Source organism: Rhinopithecus bieti, unplaced genomic scaffold, assembly GCF_001698545.2.
Source record: "Rhinopithecus bieti isolate Rb0 unplaced genomic scaffold, ASM169854v2 scaffold_10347, whole genome shotgun sequence".
NCBI classification, from domain to species: Eukaryota; Metazoa; Chordata; class Mammalia; order Primates; family Cercopithecidae; genus Rhinopithecus; species Rhinopithecus bieti.
The window spans coordinates 4,333,227-4,337,565 of record NW_016806836.1 but is presented as its reverse complement, the minus strand read 5'-3'; the positions used below and the strand labels follow the sequence as shown (position 1 = coordinate 4,337,565).

The 4,339-nt window shown below is 47.4% G+C and overlaps 1 pseudogene; it reads left to right on the top strand.

Moving 5' to 3' along the window:
* The first annotated feature begins 1,256 nt into the window (after nt 1-1,256).
* Nucleotides 1,257-1,783, top strand: LOC108533418 (60S ribosomal protein L27a pseudogene; annotated as a pseudogene).
* Nucleotides 1,784-4,339: the final 2,556 nt, after the last annotated feature.

Sequence of the window (4,339 nt, the reverse complement as noted above, 5' to 3'; positions counted from 1 at the left end):
AAAAAAAAAAAAAAAAAAAAAAAATCCTGAATTTCAAATGATTTCTTCTTGGTAAAGCTCTGTTCATAGGCTTCCATTCTTTCCCATACTCAAACCCTAGTACACGGCTTATTCAGAGTTGCCAACCAGGGCAGAGTACTGGGCAAGGGGAGGCCACTCCAGGGGCAGAATTTGGGGGCTCTAGCTCAGAGCTGGGAGATAAGCAGCTAGAGGACAGGCCTGGGGAGTGCTGTAGCAGTGTGTTCCGAATACATCCCCAAAATGTATTCAATGATTGTCTCCCGACCCAAATACTCTCTTATCCTGTGGGCCTGATGCTCCTCCCATTGAGAGATGGGGTCTCTGTTCCCTCCTCTGAATCTTTGAATCTGGCACCGTGGCAGAAGTGATGCTGGTGACCTCTGAGGCTAATTCATAAAAGGCTATACAGCTTCTGCCTGGTTCTCTTGGGACATTCACCTTTAGAGCACAGGTCTCCATTTAAGAAGTCCAAGGCCATGTAGATAGGCCGGGGATAGGTGTTCTGACCAACAGCCAGAGATCTCAGTCTATATCAGCATCTTGGTATAGATCGCTTGCCAAACATGAATGATGATACCTACAGATGATTCCTGGCCCCAGCCATCAAGCACCTCAGCCTTTTGCCATCCCAACTGAGGCCCCAGATGTCATAGACCAGAGACAAGCCATCCATGCTGCGTTCTTTCTGAATTCCTGACTCCCAGAATCTATGAATATAATAGAATGAGAGTGAAGGTGTGCCCTCACTGCCATTTTGTTATATTTGTTTTATTTTATTTTATTTGTTTTTTTGTTTTGTTTTGTTTTTTGAGACAGGGTCTCATTCTGTCTCCCAGGCTGGAGTGCAGTGACGCAATCTCAGCTTACTGCACCCTCCGCCTCCCAGGTTCAAGTGATTCTTCTGCCTCAGCCTCCCCAGTAGCTGGGATTACAGGCACATGCCACCATGCCTGGCTAATTTTTTGTATTTTTAGTAGAGACAAGGTTTCACTATGTTGACCAGGCTGGTCTCAAAATCCTGACCTCAAGTCATCTACCTGCCTCGGCCTCCCAAAGCGCTGGGATTACAGGCATGAGTCACTGCGCCCAACCTTGTTTTTGATTTTTTCAAGACAGGGTCTTGCTCCGTCTCGAAGTACACTGGTGTGATCATAGCTCACCGTAACCTCAACCTCCTGGACTCAAGCGATCCTCCTGCTTCAGCTTCCTGAGTAACTGGGACTACAGGTGTATGCCACTATGCCCAGCTAATTTTAAAAAAATGTATTTTGGGTCTTTCGTCTGAGCCACCAACATGCCATCCAGACTGAGGAAGACCCAGAAACTTTGGAGCCACGTGAGCCACGGCCACAGCTGCATAGGCCAGCTCCAGAAGCACCCCGGAGGCCACAATAATGCTGGTGGAATGCATCACCACAGGATCAGCTTCAACAAATACCACCCAGGTTACTTTGAGAAAGTTGGTATGAGGCATCACCACTTAAAGAGGAACCAGAGTTTCTGCTCAACTTGCAGCCTTGACAAATTGTGGACTTTGGTCAGTGAGCAGACACAGGTGAATGCTGCTAAAAACCAGGCTGGGGCTGCTCCCATCATTGATGTGGTGCGATTGGACTACTACAAAGTTCTGGGAAAGGGAAAGCTCCCACAGCAGCCTGTCATCATGGAGGCCAAATTCTTCAGCAGAAGAGCTGAGGAGAAGATTAAGGATGTTGAGGGAGCCTGTGTCCTGGTGGCTTGAGGCCACATGGAGGGAAGTTCATTAAAAGCTAACTACTTAAAAACAAAACAACGCTGGGCGCGGTGGCTCAAGCCTGTAATCCCAGCACTTTGGGAGGCCGAGACGGGCGGATCACGAGGTCAGGAGATCGAGACCATCCTGGCTAATACGCTGAAACCCCGTCTCTACTAAAAAATACAAAAAACTAGCCGGGCGACGAGGCGGGCGCCTGTAGTCCCAGCTACTCGGGAGGCTGAGACAGGAGAATGGCGTAAACCCGGGAGGCGGAGCTTGCAGTGAGATGAGAGCCGGCCACAGCACTCCAGCCTGGGCGGCAGAGCAAGACTCCGTCTCAAAAAAAAAAAAAACAAAAAAAAAAAACAAAACAAAACAAATAGGCCGGGCGTGGTGGCTCACGCCTGTAATCCCAGCACTTTGGGAGGCCAAGACGGGCGGATCACCTGGTTGGGAGTCTGAGACCAACCTGACCAACATGGCGAAACCCCCCATCTCTACTAAAATATAAAAAATTAGCCAAGTGTGGTGGAGTAGTCCCAGCTACTCTGGAGACTGAGGCAGGAGAATCGCTTGAACCTGGGAGTCGGAGGTTGCAGTAAGCCGAGATCTCACCATTGCACTCCAGCCTGGGCAACAAGAGTGAAAACTCTGTCCCAAAAAATAAATAAGCTTTTAAAAGTATATATATATTTTTTTTTTGGGGGGGGGGAGCTGGGCATAGTGGCTCATGCCTGTAATCCCAGCACTTTGGGAGGCCAAGGTGGTACGATTGCTTGAGCCCAAAAGTTTGAGACCAGCCTGGGCAACATAGCAAGACCCAGTCCGTCTCTATTTATTTATTTTTATTTGAGACGAAATTACAGACATCATAGTACTTTACCCCTAAAATAAATCAATACCTATGAAAATAAATATTGCCCAGGCTGGTCTTAAACTCCTAACCTCCAGCGATCCTCCCACTTTGGCCTCCCAAAGTGCTGGGATTACAGGCATGAGTCACTACACCTGGCCTTAAAATGGCAGTTGTAAGCCACTGATTTGGAGTAATTTGTTATAGAGCAATAGGTAACTAGAATAAACACCTATAAAATCTTACAAGGAACTTTTTGGTTCTATCTGAATCTAATCCAACTTCCACTTTCACTTTTCGAAAGGATAACTGAGGTCTAGTTGGGGAAGAGACTGGCAATCTGCCTACTAACCAGGAGTTTCTCCCACCATGCCCTCCTGACCAAAAAGGTGCCTTGGAGGAAGCAAGGCCTGTTCTACCACAGGGTCAGTAGGCTTTTCCCCGTCATCCACGGATGGCTTGTGGCAAGGATATATATTTTTTGTCCAATTTATGTGAAAACTTTGAATCTAATTGTGTGTTCTGTGAATTGGGGTGATGATTATTGTTTATAGAGCATAAGCCAAGTTTTATATTCTACAATGCAAACAGGTACCTGTTTCTAAATAGAACTGTTTACATTCAAAAAGACTTTGAGGGCTGTGCATGGTTGCTCACACCTGTAATCCCAACACTTTGGGAGACCATGGCGGGCAGATCACTTGAGGCCAGGAGTTCAAGACCAGCCTGGCCAACATGACGAAACCCTGTCTCTACTAAAAATACAAAAAAAAAAAAAAGCCGTGCATGGTGGTGCACGTCTGTAATCCCAGCTACTTGGGAGGCTGAGGCAGGAGAATCCCTTGAACCCCAGAGGCAGAGGTTGCAGTGAGCGAAGATCGCATCACTGCACTCAAGCCTGGGCAACAGAGCAAGACTCCCTCTCAAAAAAAAAAAAAAAAAAAGGCCGGACGCAATGGCTCATGCCTGTAATCCCAGCGCTTTGGGAGGCTGAGGCGGGCGGATCACGAGGTCAGGAGATCGAGACCATCCTGGCTAACACAGTGAAACCCCGTCTCTACTAAAATACAAAAAATTAGCTGGGTGTGGTGGTGGGCGGCTGTAGTCCCAGGTACTTGGGAGGCTGAGGCAGGAGAATGGCGTGAACCCGGGAGGCAGAGCTTGCAGCAAGCCGAGATTGTGTCACTGCACTCCAGCCTGGGCGACAGAGCAAGACTCTGTCTCAAAAAAAAAAAAAAAAAAAGAAAACCCACTTTGAAACAGAAAAGTATAAAGAATAGTATGTTAAACACCAATGTGCCCATCAGACTTAAAAAAAATTGTAAACATATTGCCATATATGCTTTCCATATGTATAATCATTTTAAATTTCTTTTTTTTTTCTTTTTTTTTTTTACATGTAGACTTTAAAATCCCAGTGTATGGGCCAGGCACAGTGGCTCATGCCTGTAATCCCAGCACTGGGAGGCCAAGGCAGGCGGATCACTTGAGGTCAGGAGTTCAAGATCAGCCTGGCCAACATGGCAAAACCCTGTCTCTACTAAAAATACAAAAAGTAGCCGGGCGTGGTGGCGGGCACCTGTAGTCCCAGCTACTCGGGAGGCTGAGGCAGGAGAATCGCTTGAACCCGGGAGGCAAAGGTTGAGGTGAGCCGAGGTTGTGCCACTGCCCTCCAGCCTGAGCCGACAGAGCAAGACTCTGTCTCGGGAAAAAAAAAAAAAAAACCCAAA